At 32.0% G+C, this 24,023-nt stretch overlaps 1 protein-coding gene and 2 long non-coding RNA genes across 4 annotated transcripts in view; 1 reads left to right on the forward strand and 2 right to left on the reverse strand.

Annotated features, from left to right (window-relative positions):
• Positions 1–676: 676 nt before the first annotated feature.
• On the reverse strand, positions 677–1,186 carry LOC125503504. Its single transcript, XR_007280924.1, has 2 exons — positions 967–1,186; positions 677–910 (listed from the first exon to the last, which is right to left on the reverse strand). It is a non-coding gene; the product is annotated as an uncharacterized LOC125503504 (long non-coding RNA).
• Positions 1,187–1,210: 24 nt separating this feature from the next.
• LOC109538280 (TGF-beta-activated kinase 1 and MAP3K7-binding protein 2) overlaps positions 1,211–24,023 on the forward strand; it is a 55,227-nt gene continuing 32,414 nt past the window's right edge. Inside the window, exons 1-2 of one of the 2 annotated variants that reach the window (XM_048663979.1) lie at positions 1,211–1,787; positions 2,103–2,367. The gene's annotated coding sequence lies outside the window, so the exon portion shown is untranslated. The remainder of the gene's footprint in view (positions 1,788–2,102; positions 2,368–24,023) is intronic. The other variant, XM_019905448.2, reaches the window with a different exon arrangement.
• Positions 10,023–10,829, reverse strand: LOC125503503. The gene is made up of 2 exons (XR_007280923.1): positions 10,778–10,829; positions 10,023–10,722 (listed from the first exon to the last, which is right to left on the reverse strand). It is a non-coding gene; the product is annotated as an uncharacterized LOC125503503 (long non-coding RNA).

A 24,023-nucleotide genomic window follows, 5' to 3' on the forward strand; every position in this document is an offset into this window, starting at 1 on the left:
GACCACTCAAATATTCCTCAAACCAATTCAGAATCACTCGCCCGAACCCCTATTTCTTCAATTTAAGAAGTAGCTTCTATTAATAGTCTTGAAAGCACGTTGAAAGTCTAGGAAAACTACAAATACTATTTTTTCTCACACGAGTTTCTGCTTTGGAAGCCCGGTTGATAGTTAATAACCCATTTTCTTCGATATACTTAAGCTATATTATTTGGTGACATTTCCAGCTTATTTTCATAGGCAGGAACAATATTGATCTGATCACATTTTATTGTCTTTTTTTTCTATTGGAATCACTATGGTTTTTTTTTCACTACTCTGGAAATTTTCCTTTTTCTAAGCTATGGTTGATGATATTTAGATTTAACAAAAATATCAGACAATTTTGTGCACTGGTTTCTACTGTTCTAATCACTTGTGCGCTACACGTGATATTCCGAATTTATCGAAACACTACACTCCGGAAGAAAATCCAAACAAATGCGTCAATTTTATTGATTAATTTGAAAGTTTGCTTTTTATGCAATTTATTTCCACATTAATAGAAACACTAGATTCTAGTTGTAACCGAACCTTGACTTATGACTCGTATATATTAATGTCTTTAGGTTGACTTATATTGCCTAGAGACTATCTGAGACGCAATTGTTGACTTCTGACCAAACAACCAAGTAAATTATCATTTCTGCTGTGGCTTCTTTTATAGTTAAATCATGCTGATCATAGAAACGATACTACGTCTTATTTTAACAGGACACCTGGACTTTAGACTTAACTTTAGACTTTAACAGGACACCTGGACTTTCCACACAGGACTATAGATTGTACCGGTGTCCCGGCGCTGTACCTTTGTCTGCATTTCTTTTGCTGATTCAAATTTCAAATTTTTGACTTCACTTTTCTATTCACCCTAAAATGTGAAAATGTCACAGGCTGTAGATGTGAAAAAATTGCGAACAAATGTACTCAAATTCAAGCTTATTTTTAAGCTGGATCTATAAACTCTGCAGTTGGTCCGTTCATTCATGCAGTTGACATACCGTTGCCGTTGTTCGCATTTGATAATTTATATTGTGCAGTTTGCAGCTGCCGACGTTGGAACTTGATTAGTCAGATTGACAGATTGTAACTATGGTGTGTTGGTTATGTTGCGTATTGTCTTGATACAATGAATACAATTTGTATTCACTATATCATGGCGTGTTGTCATCCTGTTTCTTCGGGGCATTTTTGTAGTTCATGTGCCGGAAATTGTACAAGTACTCATAATTCTGAATTAGTTCTATTAGCGAGTGGCTAACATCAGATTCTTCAACGAAAATTGGTTCTTCTGCCATCTTTCCAAAAACATAAACCTTCCTAAATCAATCCCTTCAATTCCTACCTACCTAAAGGCTCAACGGCTTAGATGCGCAAGACACGTGCGTAAGCAACCCGAAGATAGGTTAATACGACTGGTATGGCAGGAAGCCCCAGAGGGTAAAAGACCAGTTGGAAGACTCAGATTAATATAGCGAGACAACATCGCTGTTGATCTGAGAAAATTGGGCGTCGAAAATGGTACCATAAAACAAAGCTTATATGATGACCGACCGAGTTGGATGGAGGCAAGTCGTCGCGTCAGCCAAAACCCATCAGGGGCTGTAACGCTACGGAGTAATTAAGTAATTCCTACCTATAGTTGGGTGGTTTCTGACCAAACACATTAATCTGAGTTTGTGATAACATACGCAGACGACGCACCGATTGCTTGGGAACCTTCAGACCGCAGGCATAGATAAAGACAAGTAGGTATGATAGTGGGCCGCAGGTATCATAGTGGTACTGGCAAAGAAAAAATAAAATAATAAAAATAATAGTATTTTATTTCCTCTATGGGTTCTGGTACATAGGTACTGGTACTATTCAATGGCGTAAAATGATGGATGCGCTACAAAATAACTTTTGTATACCACCTTGAACTTTGAATATCCGAATACTACAGTGTATCTATTTAAAACTGAACAACTTGAGTACGATTTTCCAGATGGCGCTTGGTCGAAAACTTTCACATCCACGTGACGTACCTGGTCTATTTATGTCTAATCTTTCTTGTCTTTCAGTTTTCAACAACACACGATATCTAAAAGGTTGCCATAAAATAACTGAAAACACAACGTCGCCGTTAAATCGTAAATTAACATTTCGACCCAGACGAGATCTTGGTGCGTCGTGGACGAAGTGTTACGAGTGATTCTGTGATACTTTCGAGATCATTCCAACTGTCTCTCATCTCATCGAAAAACAATTATCTGTTATGTGATTTCGGTACGTTTTCATCTAAGTGTGTTTTTGGTGCAATTTTTTTGTGTTTTTATTTTTATAATGGTTAGTATTTGCAATGTGCCGATTTTTTTGTTGGCCGTCCGCAGTGGCGGCAGAACAAATGAATATCGCCCACTGTCGTATAAATGGTATGCCAAACGTCAAAAATGACGTCAATTTACGACGCCCCCGCGACGACGTTGTTGAAAAGAATAAATGCAAAATTTTTCGGTTTTAATGTGTTTTTATCTAGCCGGTAGCCAATATTTGGGACGCATTTATCCTATGTTAGTGTTTACTTTTTTTTAAATGCCGACCAAAAAAGTTTTTTCATGTTACTTAATTATTCAAAGTACCTACCTAACTTTGAAAACGTGTACTTTATTTTCGATTGAAATACATATTTGCTATCATTATCCAATAAGTTAATCAACTAACTATCTTACAATGATAATGTAGATAATGTCCGGTACTTACGTTAAAGTATTTACTAAGGAATTGTAAATACGACTGGAATGTCAGCAGTTCTTAATTTGAGATTATAAACTGCAGAACTTTACAGTGGATTTTTCAGCCTTCAAGCTAAAATTGCAATTAATCCATGATTAAATGTACGCAAAAATAATGAAAGAGTGACGGAACAATTTACTGTGTTCTAAAATTATCGACAGTAATATCGGGAAAGAAATGTGCAAGAAAAACTTTTTTACAGCTCGAGCGGTAGGTATTTACTATTTAGTTAGATTGTTTCTCGAATAAAATACGACACTAACAAAAAATAAGAAGTAAATATATAAATTTGTATCTACAGGGTTATTCAGATTATACCACACGGAAGATTGCGGCAAAACTATTTAATTTTTAGAAAGTCATCAAATAATTTTATAGATGAATAGAAGACCCGCGGGGGGACATTTGAAAATTATTTTCTAAGGTACAGTATGTCCCAATTAAGTACTAAATTCAGCCCAAAGTTATTTAAATCTTAAATTCTTAACACCCATTTTCAAACGAAATTCTTCCATGCGGCTACCAATAGAAGCCGTTTTGGGACAAATGAACAGAAACTCGATCGACGTTATAATTTTATTACACACAAAAGAACATAAATAGTTACTTACTTTTCACCATCATTTCATTGATTTTTTCTATTTTTATTAGTTTTAAAATTATTTGGACATCTGTCAACTGAAATAAATCGGTCGGACAGTGACTTTTAATACCATTCCAAGACATGTTTTCGAATCTCTGTCTTTACAGCCCAGACAGCACCAAACGTGGTATGAACTAGCTAAAAGACGTCAACGTCATAAATGTTGTCACGTTGATCGACGCGATAATCACGATTATACGACACAGTGAGATAAAGTTCATAAACGACGTACGCGGACGTCACCAAATTTTGAAATGTCACGTCTTGTCTCTTGTCTTGTCTGCAATTGCATTTAGCCAAACTATAGCTTATAATTAAAATACATTAGATACCTATATTGTATCAAATGAAACAAAATAAATGATTCAAGCACATATTTATTACATAAATTGAAACACAATTGTTTGAAGGAATACACAGTGAAATAATTATTAAACAAATAGCAAAACCATAAAAATTCAAAACATAAACTAAAATTTTGAAAATCAAGATCTTCTCGAATATTTAATGTTAGCAGCAAATGGGAGCAAAAATTATGTAATTCCGTAATGCTTATTAATAGGCACGAGGGCGTAATCAGATTTAGAACGTATCAGGAAATAAGGAAAGAGTATGAACATAATGTAAAACTAAAAATGTTCATCAAAAGAACTGTATACCTACCTATAAGCAATAATTTCGTTTATGAAAAGAAAAAATTACTAAAATAGTTATTATGATGTATTACTATATATCAGTGAATTATACCGGGTCCGTCATGAAAGCGACATAGAAAAACGCCAAAATTGATTAATAATATTTAAATGCCAAAATAAAAGGATTTAATCGAATATCCCTTAGTAAACATTGCTTGATTACGATAGTTCAGGGCATTTTCTTCTGTTATTTTCAAATGTATTCGATAATTTCAACAATTTCAATTAAAAGTTCCCAAAACAATTAGAATACTGAGTTTTTGATGGCGAGAAATTCGAATGTAAACTTCGTTTTAAGATACTTGGTTGAAAAAAACCTTGGAATGGGAAAAAAACCTTGGAAGTTGTGTCGGAATTTTAAATAGCGTATTTTCTAGACCGATGAAGCAGCCCGTTTTTGAAATATTGTCGAATTAATGTATTCAATAAATAACCAATTAGTAACTCCAATTTAATCAGTAAGTATGTACTCTAAATTGACTTGAGTACTAATTAAGTAACTGAGGAAAATGTCCACTATTTACCTCAAAATCACCTATATAAAATAGCTTACTGGTTTCCTATAGTACGGAAAAAAAAATTGTAAAAAGTTTTTGCGCGCCCCAGTTTACTACTCATAAAACATGAAACAGATCTTAAAAATATATAAGGGATTAAGATCTGGACTACGAGGTGGCCTAGAAACGTTTGTCACCCGCCTGAAAATCGTTTAATCAGGATTTTTTTTATAGTATTTTCACATAATTGTAATTCGCTAGATACTGCAACATTGTGTTGAAATATTTCCCCTCCGTGAATTGTTCGGTTTTTCCAATTGGCTGAACTTTCACTTCATCGGTGTCACCATGCCACCGACATTGTCATTTCCTTGCTCTTCTGATACTATTTTTATTGCGTTCAATTATATCCTCGTTTCTTTATCTCTGTTATCTCTGCTCATGTGCTGTTATACCTTTTTAATCTCCCTTATCATGTTGTTTTTAATGTGAACGCCTTTGTCCGTCCTTTGTTACATAGTTGCTAAATTTATCTACTCGAAACTATGGAAAGGTCATACTTGATTCTTTGTTACATGTTTGCAAGCTTCGACTTGCATGAGCCTGGCGATAACGCATATGAAACCGTTTATGTAATACCTACATTCCACACTTTTAATGATTTTTCATCAATTCGTATATTTTCAACTGATTCAGTCCTAAAATTTGTCATTGTTATAGTTTATCGGCTATACTTATTAAATACCTCGCTTAATGCATTTTCAAAGAATGCCGCTACCTGTCGGGAATAATAATGAAAGTCACTTTATTTGCATTGTTGTTCTGTCGTCGTTTTGTTTTTTTACTCGTAATTATTATTTTATGTGCGTCAGTTTGCTAAAGTATCGAGCTTGTCATTAAAATGGAATTGAAGAGTTGAACAATGTATAAGGAAGGCAGACAACGAACAAGGATATTTGCAGATTTTCAGTTCACTTTTTTGGATCAAATTCGTGAAGCTCAAGATGAAAGTGGCTCAGTCCAGACAGCGAATTTCTGCGAATTGTTTATTTTGTATTATTTCTATTTTAAGATATTTTTCCAACGTTTTAATAACAACTGATCAAGTGATATTAGACAATAACAACTTTAAATGATGCAATATTTTGCTATTGCGCAATAAATATATAATATTGTTTTTATGCCAGACACAATATGTATTGCACCTCTTTAGTATCAACTTTGTTAGGTTTTTGAATTAAGATTTTCGACTTAGATACAGGCATAGATCGTGTCAATGTTAAAGTGAAGTTTCATCAATCAAGATAATTAGTCGACTTTATTTATTCAACACTATCCAACGTACTGATGAAAGTATAATAATACAAAAGCATTTTTTTACAAACTTTGTAACATCAGGTGATGTAATCTTTCTTCCGCCTTATCGCAAACGTGAAGGATTTAATATGGCGCCCGGTGAGTCCGGTTGCAAATTTTGGCATGAAAATTAGCTCAAAAAGTTTAGAAGTCGTTAGCATACAAGTAGCGATTCGACCTTAAAAAAAAATTGCCATGTTGGTGTTGAGTGAACTTCTGATCGACGACGATTGAGTCGCTGAGTTGTGTTAAATATTTGCTCAGTTTTAAAACTCCCAAATATTTTTAAAAAATCCGAAGTACTGAACAATAGCTTACAGTAACAGAAATAGAGAAGCATAAAACATCTACCACAGAAAATGCGTATGTGCTTTGCGTTCTTAACTCTCTCCATCATCATCATATCTGTTAGTAAATATTCAGGTACAATTGAAGATTAGGGAACTCATTTTTACATTTCTATCCAAATTCGACTCCGTTTTTCCCGTTTATTGGGACATCCAAAGATTTTTATGGCAATACAGCCTGGCTATAGCTTAGCAATTCCGATCCTGAAAAACTTTGATAGCCCATAATTCCTGCTGGTTTAGAAAATTTCAACGGATTACCTCCTGAAGACACTCAATCTTTCCAATATTTATTTTCTCATTCTCTCATTTCAGCATAAAACCGCCACTTATAATAAATACCCCTTCTATGAGCAATGAAATAGTAACAGAGTCCTAAAAAACGATTCAGTTGAGTGATAAAAAGTATAAACAAAGATATAAGAAGTTGGATTGTAATGTCGATGATAAGAAAATGAGAATTATGAATCGTATCTAATAAATGATGAGCAGCAGAAGGCGACACAAATGTGGAAAATAGGTGTACAAACTAGTCAGCAATTTTCTTGCGAAGAAAGTAATAGAAATAAAGTTCTCATTGAAAGAAAAATGCAAGGAGTACAATTATTGTGTACCGATAGAAAAATATTAGTATATCATTGCAGGACTGTTAATAGAGAAAAATTATTGCTCCGAGAATTGAGCATTACGAGATTCATAGTTTGGTTGGAAAATATTTTGAAGTTCTGGATTCACCGTTTCATACGAGCTCCAAAATTTTATTATTTCAACCTGGGAAAGGTTCGAAGTATTGGAAGTTTCTGAAATCATTGAATTGAACTTGAAGTCTTGATTCCAAGATGGTATCTAAAAATGCTTATTGTTTATAGAGCACGAATAATTATAAGTTTCATTGGAATCGTTTGGTTTCCGTCCACTCTGTCCTTTTTACTGCAGTTGTTGGACAGCTTATGTAAAATTTTGAGCACTCAAAGTGGATTTTTCATTCATTACAGCTAGAGTACAAATTAATGGAATTTTAGAGTTGTAGATAATCTTTTCAATGCTTAGATAGCTAATTAGCCGTTAAGGAGCCATCAATATAACGAAATGCATAAAATAAAGATAAATTGAGTTCAGAAGACCAACAAATGCAGATGTGTTTATTACCGTCAATTTTATGAGTTAGTTAAACGTACATACTCTATGTTGACGGATTTTACTGTTGATAAAGTGGAACTGATTTATGCCACCTAGAATTGAATCAGCACGTTCTTCAACGGGCGTTTCAAAAGCAACAACTACTCTAAACAGCTAAAACGTTAATTTTGTTTTTATTTTTTATAATAGAGTTACTTGGGATGGCGATCTTTTAAAAAATTGACACGCATAAGGGTAAAAGAATGTGACTAAAATGATAATTCTAGATCAATATGGAGTAATAGAAAACTGATGTAGGATATTCTAAATTGTATGAAAAATTACGAAAACCGCATAACATTAGAAGATGGACAATGAAAAATACATTCAAATTTTAATTATGTTGACGTCGTCATCGATGCAGTCTTGATATATACTCAGAACAACGTAAAAAAATAATAATTATCAACAGTTTCCAAATAAACTGAAGTTTTTTATAGTCAACACAATTATAAGTATAATTTACTGCAGCTTTTCATAAGTTGATTGACGCTTCTTTACTTCGATTCTAATCATAACGCAGACGCAACAAATTTCAAAGACTTGAAGATTCTCTTAGGGCAGAACTCTGTATTTAACAGATTTTAAAATAAATTGAAATTATAAATTAAATAATTCCAGTTCCAGCGGAACTCTCTATATGACCTTTTGTGGTAATCTTTAAGGTTCAAATGGGAAAAGTTCGTAGAAACTTACAAACTCATTTAGGAGGAACAATTCAGGAATTATGAGCCGTACTAACTTTGCCATTAAGTAATATATTTTTCTCCCGATCAATACAATAATCAAATTTACTCGTTAATTTCCACTCTCACTGTATGGTGTTTTCCATATGAATTCGGAACAGAAAATCCAAAAAAGATAATTTTTGTTTGGAAAAAAAATATTTTTTTTGTTCGAAAGAGTAGATATACCTAATGATTCGCATTTAAGCGTCCAAGACGTCCATCTTTACTTTCACTTCCCATAAAACAACTTTGAAGAAACATTAGAAGGTCTAGTTTTGTACCACTGATTGCCTCACTTAAATTCGCTAGATTTATTTTGCATTGTACTTAAAAATAGTAGTCTTATCCGTGCAAAAAACAAGTTTTTGAAGACTTATTGAATTGGATGTTGGTTTACCACGAACATACCTACAATAGATATTCCATGTTTCGAGCAAAGGAATGCAAAAACTGAATTTATTCTTTGTTGAACGATGGAGCCAAATTGATCAGTAAATTCGTGTTTAAATTGTTAGAACCAATAAAAAATATTTCCGTACCTCCATCTACAGGGCGAAAATATTAGTATTGAGTCGATTCGTTCTTTCAAGCTACGTCCATTTTAATATTACCTGACAGGATTGTTTCAGTATGATCAACCATATGAGGCATAGTATTTATATTTAGCGAGTATTTTAAAGGTTATTTGAGAAAGTCGCTTTTAACTGCGTATTTAGGAGAAATTACCAAAGGAAAAATTGAATCTCATTTTAAAGTGTTTTGTCAAAATCTTGGCGATTGCCCATATATTCTCGGATACTTGGTATGAAGTGCGAGTGACACCCACTTGGATTAGACATCAAAAAAGTTAAATATGATTTACCTTGCCAATACACTTTGAAAATAATATTCGAAAAAATATTAGATTAGTACAGTATACACATGTATAAGCAGGTTTTATTTCGGAATCCCCACATCCAAGTCATAAAAATGTTCAAAAATTAAACAAAGTAAGACATAAGCGCTTAGTATGAAAAATACCAATATTTGGTGAAACTGAAAAATATTTATTTAAGCATGATGATCAAAAGTGCGTCTAAAGCTACGTTCGCACTTGGCAAGTTTAGTCCCAGCAAGTACTTGCGACCACTAAACTTGCTTTTTGTTTTCTTTTTACACATTTTGAAGTTTATTTGGTAATAAGTTAAAAATTTGCCAATAATTTAATAGTCATGCTACACCGCAAGAAAAACAAAGAAAATTTGATTTAATGAGTTGCAGAAATATTTTCAATGGGCCTGAACGATTATGAAAACAAGGAGGCAGCAATTGAAGAGCCTGATGCCTATAGAAATGTTATCACATTATTTTATCAAATATTTCAAGAACTTCGGACACTTGTTGAACCTAAATTTACAAAGCATATTCAGTATAGATAGTGGGTAAGTAGCTTTTGGCAAAATATCAAGACAACATGGGTACCATTTCCAATTTTTTTTCACTTCTTGCCTATAAACTTTTGTTATTCTTTTTGACTTGGCTTATAGCATTTTCAGTATAGATAGTAGGCAAGTATTTCACTGTATTCACTGGACTGAATTTATTTATGTGATATTTTAACATTATGTTTAAGAACACAATTATATCATTGCCACTCACTTGTAAATTATAAAAAATACGCAAAGCAATTTAGGCCATCGGTGAGGTAAAATTCTGGTAAATACTTGTTGCCGCAAGTTCTTTGGTTTAGTAAACGTAGCTTTGGACATTAAAAAAAGGTTTTGTCTAAAACCGTTTAGTCGAATAAGCGCTTAGTAACATCCATCGCTATCCACAACATCAACTTTAGTAATAAGCAACTAAGTAAGTAACTATTTTTACAAATAACATGGACTTTTTAAAGACAAATCGGACACAGCTGAGTAACAAGTCTATCTTCTAGATAAGTAATGTTATTTTGTTACTATATGACGCAATTTGCAAATAACTGCGATAAGTTCCAAATTCAAGCTTAAATACAAGGCTCTTCAATAGTAAATTTTAATATTTCAAATACGTTCGTTAAATTTTTTACTGATTTATCAACTTACAATTTAAGAAAAAGTGTTATTGAACTGATACATCAATACAATAATTTAAAAATGTATGATCCAGTAAAGCTCCTCAACTCGGCATAATTTCCATGGATAATCACTTCCAGAGTTCGACTTATTTTACTAACTCGTTCATTCATTCTTCGTTCCGCCAACAAATCAGGCAGTGTACACTTTCACTGAGTAAAATTAATTACCACTTCAAAACAACCTCGTATGAATATTTCGCTCTTAAATATAGTTCATGAATTACGTTCAAGGTCTGGAAATTTGTAAGTGGTAGTTTCCACTATTAGTTGAATTTATTTTTTTTTTTTAAATATGGAAAATGGTATCCTCAGCAAACCGTCGCGTGATCACGAATCATACCAGTTGAACGTGTGACGTACACCTAATAACCACGCTTCATTATAAAAAAGGATATTAGAAACATATAATAATATTACCGTTAGGATAAGTTTTGCACTTTCCGTTAATACACATTTTGCGAGACTGCATGCATATCAACATTGTTGTTTACTTACATATCCATCATTTTTAACGATTTCCAGACTTGTATCTATCAAAACAACCAGAAATCGACGAAGATTTAGAAACATTCAGGTTTGATGAGGCTGTTTTTAATAATTAACAACGCAAATTCCTGCAGAAAATTTACGGACGTAAATAAATGCAAGGCAAATAGTTTTTGATTTACAAGCATAAAAATTAATATTATTCAAACAAATAACGTGGATTTTAATTAGAATAAATTACGTTTGCTTTAAAGAAGACTGTATTGATGGTTCAATCAATCTAGTATATGTATCAGATCACTGAGTTTAGAGAGTTCAGGAATTGTTTGGCTGAATGTAGCGCAGTTTAATAACAAAAAAATGCTAGAAATTAGTTTGCAAATAAAATGTTTTAAATTAACTGGTTAAGTCGCAAATTATCGTAAATTGGAAAAACCCTGTTGAAATGAACGTCGCCAATGTTTAAATTGACACCATAGTTGTTGATTTATTCCCAGTTTTTAGGTGTTTCTATGATTAATTAGGTACGCCTACTTGTTTCATTGCCAATTAACTAGACTGTAGCTGTAATGCATAGTGCACACTTTATACACAAACACAAACTTTTAAAACTGTTTTAATGACTTGACTTTAACTGACTGCTGATAATATCGGAAATTACATTTCTTTCGATGTTTTACAAACATGACTGTTTGAAATTGGCATGCATCTACCAAGAATATTGTTGAAAATAACATGCTTACTCATGAAAACTTATTCTAATAAATTCTAGGCTCATGTTTTTTTAAAGCAAAAGGGGGTAATCAAGCAGGGAAGTGCTTAATTTTTCCGGTATTCTTAGTTGTAAAGGGTGTCCTATGTTTATGGAGCATAATTGAGGTGATGGTGCAAATTTACCTTTTTAAAAAACCCAGTATTTTATAACATTTTTATTGATTTTATGAATTATTGAGACTCTTCTTCTTTTGTAGCCAATAAAGCTTGATTACTACATTGATCATTAATAATTCTGATGATATCGCAGCATTAATAAAAGCTTGAGAATGAAGTTATCGTTAAACAAGGCACATGCAAAGCAATGCGCTCTTTGCAGAACCCTAAAATGTATGTCTCGAAAGAAATTTAATTACAACACCCTGTATTTTATAGTGGCAGTAACTAATTCTCTATTCGTTATTCACTTTTGCCTTAAATCAATCAGTGTATAGATTGAATGCATTTTTTAATTTATTTTACATTGTGAACAAATACCAAATAATTATTTTCAATATTTGCATCCATTTTAGTAGAAAATATACACAATTTTCCACAAGAACTTTGGAAAATTAAGAAGAATTTCTTCGAAATGAAAGCGTCATTTTATCTTTAGATACGCTTTTTCCACACTCTTAATTCTAAGCTCTGAAGATGATAGGTTTTGCTAATATAAATTGATTACACTGCGCGATGTGAAATTACATTCATTCTGGCTCGCATTTTTTAAGAAGGAATTAGTCAAAATATTCAAGTTCGGTATCGTTCTTTGCTCGAACAAAACAATACTTTTTGTGCATCAAAAATTCCCAAAGTTGAGACGAGAAAAACCTATTCAATTTCAACGCTTTTTGGTCATTGAAAAACTAAGATAATATCGCATGACACTTTTAGATAAAAGGTGAGTTGGAGTTCTGGTTTTAGACATAAAGACTGGGTGTTCAAGTTGAAAGTTTTAATCAGCATGAGATTTAGAGTGCACCGAAAAACGCACTATTTTGTGCACGATAATAATATATGTATTAAATAAGACATCTTAAGGTGCGTCTATTGGTAAACGAAATCCTGTGAATCTCATTGCAATAATTGTAAATAGAAACATTGTGGAGACAATCAGTGCGGCTCAGAGAACACTGCCTGAAACAGAAAACGAAGATAAAGTTTCGAAAAATGCAGGAAGTCTGATAAACAAGAAATGGAATTACTAGGAAAACTAAGATAACTGATTAAAATTATAACAGAAGCCGTAAGAACCGACTTTGGATCTACAACTTAATTGTAATAATAATTTAATTAAAAATTTAGTCTTTGCGGTGGATGAATTTACTCAACTAAGATAAAATAATATAGAAATTGTAAGACAAAAATGCGCTGACTTCTGTATAAATATTAGCGAGCTGCATTTACTCACAACGAGAAAGACTGGAGCAACAAAAAAGCAAAGTAGTTTTAAAGAGTAAAAGAATAGACAGTGTCAAAAAAAATCACAAAATTTGCAAATAAAAACAGAAATGTGGAAGCATTAAAGCAATTAGTTCACACAAAAGGCAATGAATATGAAAAATGTGAAATAATATTTTGTAATAAAATGGTTACAGGAAACAAGATATGTAAAAATTTCAAAAAGTTCTTTATGGAGAGCAGAAAGATGTCGGAAAATATAAAACCAACAAAATATTTAGGAAGCTACCCATGCAACAATAGAAAATGATTGTCAAGTGAGAAAATTTAGAAAAATAGAATGTTAGGATTATATAAAATATTTTAAAAAAATCGAAAAGAAGAACACCAATGAACTTTTGAACCAACCAAAACTTTTATTCGAAAAAATGAGGGATAAATATTGAGCTGAATTGTTGCTCAGTATCTGCAGTTTTGTTTACTGGTGTGGCCTGATCAAAAGATGTAAAAAAAAAATTCTCAAAAGAAATAACAATAATCTGTCGGTTTTAGAGCTTAAACAATCTGAATTTCATATGGATGAAGATTCATATCTTTGTGCAAACTTTAAAGCAAATACATTTCACATTGATCTATCGTGATCAATGTGAGTTCTGCAACACACACACAAGCTAAGCTTCAAAAACATACAGTAATAGAAAATTTGCTCAGAGTTGCAAAGTACAACTTTTCCAAAACCTGCCATTCCCAGAGACCACTTTGTACCTGCTAGTAAAGCTCACAATAAAGCATCGTCAAAATCATTTAAACACATAGATCAAGCTGTTTTACATATTTTCCATAAACTTTAAAACTGGTACCGTTTGCCGATCCTACATAGACCTGCATAACATATATAAAAGTTAATGAGTCCACATTAAAAAGACACTAAACATGTAATCAATGAGGAAAATTACTTTGGATAGTGCCAACCGTTAACCCCATTAAGTAGAAAATCAAGAAAAATAAAGCGCTTTAGAGGCAATTTGTAAGAACCCACGTGGGATTAACGTGTTTAAAATTGCCTGGGTATTAAATTTAATTTTATACCATTACAGTGTCATTAGCAAGAGATGTTCTAAATGCAGCAGACTCAATTGCCTCTTTTTGGAAGTTTAAAAAAATAGTGATTTTGTTCTGTTTTATTCCCAAACGACTTCCTAATTTAAACGTTGTAGCCTATTTTCATATGAAACTGTAGATTCATGTAAAATATATTACTAGGATTAACAGGCATTACTAATGAACTAGCTTTGAAAGGTTACTTATATCTTTATAAACAGTAGTTTAGTGTAAACTCTCTGGATCTATCCAGGATTAATATTCATATCATAATCCTTAAAATGCAACATTTTAAAGCTTACTTAATTATGCCAAGTTAATGAAAACCGCTAATTGAATAATCCCAAGCCCACTAAATATAACTGAGCGTTTTCCGTAAGTGAGGTCTGTAAGTATAAAATATCTAGGGAAATATTTAGAAAACATATAAGCCAAACTTTTTTATTCGGTATTGAGTAGTGGCACATCTGTTACCGCTGTAGTACATTTCGCGGTCCTGATACATCTCTAATTTTAAATACATACCAGCTTCAATACCTAGAAATAACCAACATGTAATTTATATATATTTTTTCATTTTCAACAAAATATAGGCTTATTTTTAGGGATTAGTTAAGTGAACGTGGCTGATCGTAATTGAAAATGGCATCAGTACAACAATTTTGTGCGTGTAGAACTGAAAAAATCGTCCACGAGTGTCCACACCAGCTGTTCTAAAAAGTTTCAAAGGAACTAATAAAAAATGTTCCGAGTAACCCGCTATATTTCGGCATGCTATTTATTGCTTGTCCCTGACAAAGGCTGTGATTGGCTTAAAAAATATGATAGAAATCAGCTAAATGAGATTCAATTTAAAATCGGAAAACCCAGGTCAGTTTCGAAAGCGAAAAAATACTTGGCAATGTAAATGCACCAGAACTTTCCTTTTAACGTACAATTGTTAGTTTGTTAACAGACAATAGCCAAAAAACCCACAAATTGCCTAGTTACAGTTCTGTAGAGTTGTCAGGTCGTGATTAATTACCAATTTGACTCAATTGCATCTGTTGAGTAAAATTAGCGGCCATTACTTAACCGACTACCTAGCCAGGTGCACAAAATGCGAAAATAACATCCGTAATAGAAAGGAAAACTTTGGAGAACGAAAACTACGGCTAAATATGGTTTTGAGGCGCCATTAGTAAAACATGAACTTTGCAATTTCGATAGAATCATCCCAAAATAAATTCCCCTCTAAAAACGGAACTTATTTGAATTTTTGTGTTAGAGTGTATACTAAAATGAATATGAAAGACATTTTGTTTATTTGCTACATTTAGATTTAGACTGAAAGCTCTAAAATTGTCTCTCATGTCCTTACTTATTACTTGGATTATTTGGTTCTAACCCATTCAGTGGATTTTATCTTCAAGAGTCTTTAACAGCAGTTTATGTAGCATTAGAGACTTACATGAGCAGACGAGACTTTGTCATCCTAAGAAACATAATTTTCTTCCGTAAGCATGCTAATGCGTCGGAAGCTCCAGATAGCCACATGTAAAGTTATTTTTTTAACATTCACATAAGGTTTGAGTTTTTAACGCATTTTAAATCATAGAAGTTGGTCAACAGAACAGGAAAAATATCTCGCTGGATGCCTCAATAAGGCAGAAGTCCTAAATAATCCTCTGTTTCCACTTTTTTTCAAACGTTTCCAAATCTCAATTATTTTTGTATTTCCTGTTGCAGTTATACTTTCTTTTCTCTACAACCAAGTATTTGTCTCTTCGTGTATGTAAAAGATATTGTTTTAACAACATGTAAATTGGAACATGGCTTGGGGTTGTTGATGTTTTCTATATTAAATTAGTTAATTTTTCTCAATTTATTTACTTCTTCTCGTGTCGATGTATTCATCACATTATTTCAGTATGAAAATGCTTGACATATAAGAATAATTAATAATGAATGTACATGCAGAAGGATGCTAAGCGGACAATTCTAGGAAATTGTTACTTTTCTAATATATTAAATTCAAATTATTTTTTAAAGATTGTCATAGTCGTTATTTAAATTATGAATTAGCTGTTTAAAAAGAGACGGATTTTAATATTATGTTTGCTTTTCTAAATGTCTTAAAGGACTTTTTGTCGCTTTGTTGAATATTTAACGAAAACAAAACCGATATTTGTTTGTAATTTTTTGATTAAACAGTGATGTGTATTCACATCTTTACTATTTGTGAGGCGATGTTACATGAACATAGACCGGCTTGAATTTCGTTGATAATTTGTAGAGTGGATTTTATAATTATATCTATTTGCAGATTATTAAAGAGCGAAGAAATACACTAACGGAATCGAAAAATTCAGGACAAATTAATATAAAAATGTATAGTTTTTTCTGAAACGAACAATTTCTACTTATAAATTTTTAATTTGCTTTTTTTGTCTGCAGCTATCTGAATAGTTACAGCTCATATTCTTATAAAGGGTCCTCACAACTAATAAAGCATTGTGATGAAAATATTTGTAATCTCATATGAGTTTACTTTTTTAGTTTTATTAGTTTTTTCAACTGACTGATTCAAATCGAGTTAGTTACCTATAATTAGATTCATCCATTCTAGTTCATAGTTGTTTTAGCCTTGTTACTAAAACACGTTTTTATACATAACAGTTGCTTTATTTTTAGACGTTGAATGCGTCCCACGTAATTTTAGTTATACGACATTAATAAAAAAAAGGAAAATTGCGACAAATAAAGCAATAAAAAGAATCAAAATATGTGACGTTGCGGACAACCTTGTTTAGATCCCATAAATATTAACAGAGTTTCATAAAAAAACGCTTTACATAACACTTGTCAAGTGTTATGTAAACGACCTTAAATAAATCTAGATTATGAAAAGCCTAATTTTATTGATTTTTTATTACAGCGTGTGAAAATGTTCGGAAATATTTCACTGCCGTAGTTTTGAATTATTTTTAGAAAAGAAAAAAACGATGTTTTATTGTACCAATCAATACTGGAATTATTTAATCGGCCGTTTTTAGACGCGGTTTTTTAAATGTTGTAAATCCATGTAAAATTTAAGTTAATTTATACATAGAAGTAGGACACGTCTAGAATCATTCCTTATTACAAAACAATGTTTCAAATTGTCAATAAATACCAGAATTGTTTAATTGTTCTTATTTAGAAGGAGTTTGTTAAATTGTAAAATTACTTTATGCCTAGAAGAGGAGACACGACTTTTTGATCATTCATACTAAGCAACATTCTCTAGATTGTATGCCAATCTCGAAAATAATCCGTGAACAAACAAAAAAATATTTAATAAAAATAATTTAAAAATTCGAATTTAAGTATCTGTAGTTCCGATATTTTGAATATTTTGGAGATTTGTGAAAATTGCTTTATGAACTTGAGACAAACATTTTGCATCTCATACACTTCAAAAACTTAGTTATATACATGTTTATACTTATAATTAACCTCCACAATGCAATATTCTTGTGAAACGAAAATTTTCGGAATGGATTGTGTTTTCGGTGGTGCCATTAAGAGTCAAGTAACTATTTCTCGCGTAATATTGTAGAATTCATAGTGATTTCTACCAAATCAAAATTATCAAAGAAAATGCGTTATTTTGTTTTCGGTCATTATTGAAATCACAACACAGTGGGATATTATTCGCACTGTTCAAAGCACGCCAACAACAATTCAAAATCCCATAACCCTTTGTTTGATCGATCTAGAACAAGAAGAGTGTTTTTCAAGATAAAAACAAACTTGTTGATAATACTCGGGAAAGACGCAAGCCCAATCAAAACACTTTTTATTTTATTTTACTTCAGTTCCAATTATTTTCGGATATTAAATTGCGTCAAAAACGTAAGTGTTTCAACAACGTGTTTTTGGAGCCGGTGCCATAGATATGTTTTTATCGACTCAAATAATATAATTCCTCATATATTATGTTTTGTTCCCATTATTTACCATGTTTCGTAAACGGCGAGCAGTATTTCATGATTTCGAAAGTATGGAGACCGTAAACATGCATTTAAAATCGGCAGAACTATTTAAAGGCTTGAATTTTCGGAAACCGGAGTTATAAATAACTTTTGGAATGCTTGTATTGAAATACATCCTTTTGTTTGTTTGCAGAGATTTCGTCGTTTTAAAAATATGTACAATCATGGGAATAAGTGAAACCTATAATCTAAACATTAGGGATGGTCGGTATTTAACGTAACCGCAGAAATAACAGTGTAACCTGAAACCGTTAGCCGTTTTAACCGGTTGTTTTTGGAACCGTCTCATAACGATTTTTTCACAGTAGTTAATAAATCGCAATCACAATCTGTGACGAACGTAAAATTAAACTGTGATATAAAACGTGATTGACCTAAACGTGATATTAAATAGCGACTTATATTTTCACTACTAACGCTACTATTGGGAACTTGCACAAAAATTAAATTTGAAAAATATCGCAAACGTAACTTAATACTATTAAAAATACCACATTTTTGCAAAAAACTAACTTTTTATTTCTATATAATTAATATAAGCAATGTTACAATGCGGAGCATGTAAAAATGTAAGGTTTTGTAAAAGGACAATCTGACTTTTTACTTTTGTGGATAAGTTTAGGGTGGCATCTTACATGAAAAATACCTAAAGTTTTACTCTTGCTGAAGTTCGCGGTGTTAAAGCTAATAGGTAGATTTATAGACAAAATAGTCAGTAGTTTTACTTATATAAATCGATAAAATGTTAGATTGGGGTTTTAATGGCTCTAATTTTCAAAATTCAAACAGTAGGTACCTATTGATCAAAATGTAAGTGATTCAACAAAAAATAACAAACTTTTTTAATAATATATATAATAACTATTTTTGAGGTTATTATTTATTACTATAATGCAGCCGAGAAACAAACAAAATACAAATTCAAAATATCTGGAATTTTAGTATGCACCATTCATTAGCCGTATTCTGATTCTGTATCGGTAACCTGTTTGTGTGTGTATTTTTAAAATAATTTTCTGGGAGTACGCTTAGTGTTTCTGTTTTGTTCCTTTTTTCGAATTGAAATTGTTTATTATCTATTGTGCTAACCGACGAAAGTAGATGATAATTTAAAAAAATGCCATTCATACAAAGCAAAATTATATTACAAAACAAGTACGTCGAATTTGAAACGGCACATGGAATGCAACATCCCAGAATATTAATAAATTCTGAAAATGTTCGCGAAGAGTAGCGACGTAATATTTTTGTACCTATTTTCACTCAAATAAAGTTTTTTTCAAAAATCAAATATAGCTGGTTCACAAATAATTAAGAGCTACATACGCTATACGTTCTGTGTAAAACAATAGTTTTTTGTTCATATTTTAAGTTTTTTCCAAAATGTTTTTAGAATTTTCAGAGTAGATGGGTTTACAAAATGTGTAGCCAGTTGCTAGTTGAAGAGGCTGCTCTTTTTTAGTCTCCTTAAATTAATTTGTACTTTAAGTATAAAATAGTATTTGTTACATAAGGTTATTTACATCTAAATAAGGTTATTTGTTTAAAAAAATATGAATTACAAATGTTTTAAAATTGTTTCTGCAAGTGACGCACAATTGCCCATCACCTTATGACGCTGCTATATCACGAAAACGAATTAAATTCACAGTTTTAAAAAGTTACATTCACAGTTATAACAGTGATTTTAAAATCACCTTTTAGCTCATCTCTACCAGAAACCATAATCGTTCAGATGAGCGAAAAATTGTTTAGTTGCAGCGATGATATAATTCAGCATTTTTAGTCTATAAATATTCAGATTTCTAACGTTCTGTAATAAATCTTAAAAAAAAGGGATTTCTCTCAATAAACTTAGCAACTTACCGTATATTTTATTTAATCACTTCAGTTTATTATCAGTTTTTTTCGTTCTTTAAGTAGTTACTTCTGATCCATGTTTTGTTTTTGATTTTAGAATATTTTATTTTAAGTTTACCAATGTTAAGAATTATTTTTTTAATAAACTGTATATATCACTATTTCTACTATCATTTCGCATTTAATGAAAAATTTTAAAAGTAACATGTTCCTTTTGGACCCGCATGTTGAAACCTATTACCAAAGTGAAACTGAAACGTTATAACATGTTACAGAAAAATAACCGTTTATGACACCTCTATTAAACATAATAATTCCCATGATCATTTAAGCAGAACGAATTAAAATTAATGTGGGTCCATTAAATAACAGTAATGAGTTTATGAAATACTATTCAAAACAATAAAAACAACTCGTGACCAGTAATCAATGCACTTGGAATTTGCGTTGGAAGCGTTTTATTCGCGATCTCTCGGGACTAGATATAATCAACCGCTTTGTGCCGCCCCGAAAATGTTAATCCCGCAGGAATATTCGCAGTTTTGGTTGCTTCATCAGCTCGATAATTCCGGACATTACCATATTTAATAATTAGGTTAACAGACGTATTTTAAGCGTTATTGGGAAGAGCAGTCGTAGGAAAATTGCTAAAGCTGTTAATTTTTGTTAGGCCAATTCTGCCACAGGTAGTTCTTCTTCTTTAGGTGCCGTCTTCGTTCCGAAGTTTCGCCATCATCAAAGCTATGCGAATTTTTGAAACTGCATATCCAAACAGTTGGCAGTTATTGTGATTATGCTCATTCTCTTAAGTTCTTCAACCATGAATCCCTTCTTCTTCCTATGGACCTTTTGCCCATTATTTTGGATAATAAGTTGTAGTAACTGGTATTTATCTCCCCTCATAACATGTCCCAAGTATTACAGTTTGCGTTTCTTAATAGCAAGTATCAATTACATATTTCTCTTTCTGTATTCTTCGCAAAACCTCCACATTTATCACTCTCTCTGTCCACGATATTCTCAGTATTCTACGGTACTTCCACATTTCAAATGCTTCTATCCTCTTGGTATCGATCTTTTTCAATTTCCACTGTTCCATTCGATAGAAAAGATCCGGTGGCACGTAACATCTCACAAGGCGAATTTTAACGTCCGCAGAACACCTTTTTTATTTTAGTAAATGTGTCTCTAGCTTTTTCCACTCTGATCCTGATTTCTTCAGAACAATCGTTATTTTCGTTGATAACAGTTCCCAAGTAATTATTTTCACACTTTACTCCCACATTCAATTTTTTGACTATGTACGGTTATGTCAGGGAAGTTTTGTGGTGATTTAGATACCACCATTATTTTTGTTTTATTGATGTTAAGTGATAATCCGTATTCTTCACTGCATTCTACTATTCTGTTAATTAGTATCTGAATATCTTCTGGAGTTTCTGCAATTACAACCGTGTCATCGGCATATCTTAAGTTGTTTATTGGAATCCATCTATTTTAATATCTATATCTTGCTCTGAAAGTGCTCTGTTTATGATGTCTTCTGAGTATAGGTTGAATAAGATTGGTGAGAGTATACATTCCTGTCTTTCGCCGCCTTTTTTAGTCTAGATTTTCTCCGTTGTCGCTTGCTCTATTCTAATATTCGCATTTTGGTTATAGTAAATTGAATTTGAATGGAGTATTACCAATATCCACATCTAGTTTTCTGCGAATTCTTGTGTGAATCACTTTGAGGAATACTTTTAATGTGCGTCCTATCAGGCTTATTGTGCGATGATCAGCGCACTGTTTTGCGTTTGCCTTTTTTGGTATGGTGACAAAAGTTGAGGAGCCATTCCTTTGGTATTTCTTCTGTTTGATATATGCAACTAAAAAGGTCGACTAGAGTATTCACCGAATCACCTTCCACAAGCTTGAGAAGTTCCGATGTAAGCCAGTCTGGACCCGGTGATTTCCCATTCTTCATTGTTTCAATAGCGCATAGTATTTCTTCTTTAGTTATATCTGGTCTTTCGTCGCCTTGTAATGTATGTAAAATGTCGCCTATCTGTATTATGTTCTTGTCTTGTCAGGTAGTTTCTAACAGATAGTTAGATATGGGAAAGTTCACAGATGAAAACTTTTCAAAATGCAATAACAGTGTCCAATGACTTTCAAATTAATGTTAATATGTATAAGTTACTTTTTCCACTAATCTCAATCCATTTCATATGAAATTAATGCAATCAAATGATGATGTGATTAACTATTTTTGAAAACAAGAATGGTAAACAATAAATTTCCGATTTTAGCCAGACAAATCAATTAAACAAATGTTGACGTTTTTTTTTTTCGATTTTTTCTCGTTTTGATGGGAAGCAAAATTGGTAAAAACGTGAGGAATTATTGGATGGAGATGGGAGTCAAAGAGATGGGTAATAGGAATAAAATACGGAGATTTGATATGAAATAGAACAGATTGAAGATGGATGAAAGGGTTACCTGGAGTAATCAAGTCAAAGTGCTCACCTCAACATACGGAAAAACAATAGCAAAAACAAAGTTACCATTTCTTTCAATTGAAATCCGCACAATTAAAAAACGAAAATGAGTAAAAGCTAGGAATACATATTGCCATGTGTGTAATTTGATTTTTGACTTGCAGATGTTCCAAGGCAAATGTGGGTATAAAACAAAAAATTACACAACTTAACTATTCCTTCTGCCAAAGTATTTACTTTAATGTTGAATTTCACCTGCGTTAATTAAACACTTCCGTTTGGTGTGTAGATTGTATATGTTAAAAGTAAATATTTAACGTTTAATGGTTCAGTAGTAATCATCATCTCATCAATAATAATTAGATGTGCATTTGCATCCGCCCACTGCTTTCCGAATAAATGACCTTTCACATCAGCGGATTGCCATTTATAAGAACTACCGTATTTAAGTAACTTCGTACAGTGGCGGCTACTAAATGAACGATACAAATTTAATGCCGATTTCAAAAATCATTCCTAGAATCAATTTTTAAACGGGAATTATAAATATAAACTTTTCGGATAAGTGTTTGCGTCGCTACTTCCGAAAATTGAGCAGCCTTCATCCATGCCAATTTTCGAATCGTTTGACAAGTAAAATCCGACCATAACTTATACGCAACATCAAAAATAAAATACAGGTTGTAACTTATTGGGTTATTTTCGAATTATTAGTTCGTAAAACGTGATATATTACACTTAAAAATAACCAATATACTATGTTTTCATTTAAATCGATAAAATCTGCGCTGTACTAACTAAGAGAAGAATGCAAGTTATTGCAAAAAGTGCAGTTTTAATTTACTGAAATTGTGCTCAATGATAACTGAACATGAATAAAAGATAAAGTGAGCAAATAAATGAAATAAACATGACGAGATGTTTCTAGGGCGTAAAACGTCAGTATGGAGACTTATCTTTAATCTTTAGAACACTTTTTTGAAAACCCCAATAAGGTCACTGCATTTTTACTAATTCTTTAATAATAGCAAAATTAAACGTGAAAAGAAGCAAATCGTTCTATAATGATCGAGAAGGGTTCTCACAGAAACAGTTTTGTGCTATATAGTGCATATATTTGAGATAATTTAGTTCAGAATTGAAACTACTTTTGCTTGGTCGATTTATAATGCCTTACACAACTTTTATTATAGAACAAATAACTCTTGCTTGATTAAGAATTTTATCAAAGCCTTATAGAATTTTAACAAAAGTATTTTGTAAGTTATAATTAAGTTGTGAACGAGTTATATAACTAATATTTTAATTTATTCCAAATCAAAATTAATTCCTGGGTTTCAGTCATTTATTGTTTCTATTTATCAATTAAAATACGTTTCGGTGTATTTTTCCACCATCATCAGTTTTTATGTATAGCGTTGTTGCCACTTTAAGCCTTGGCATACATTTCTATGCCACAATGTATGCCAAGGCTTAAAGTAGCAACAACTTAAGTGATAAATAGAGACAATAAATGACTGAAGCCCAGGAATTAATTTTGATTTGGAATTGAAACACAGTCAG

The sequence above is a fragment of the Dendroctonus ponderosae genome, unplaced genomic scaffold (genome assembly GCF_020466585.1).
Source record: "Dendroctonus ponderosae isolate FM_Combo_2020 unplaced genomic scaffold, Dpon_F_20191213v2 Dpon_F_20191213_2, whole genome shotgun sequence".
In the NCBI taxonomy this organism is placed as follows: Eukaryota; Metazoa; Arthropoda; class Insecta; order Coleoptera; family Curculionidae; genus Dendroctonus; species Dendroctonus ponderosae.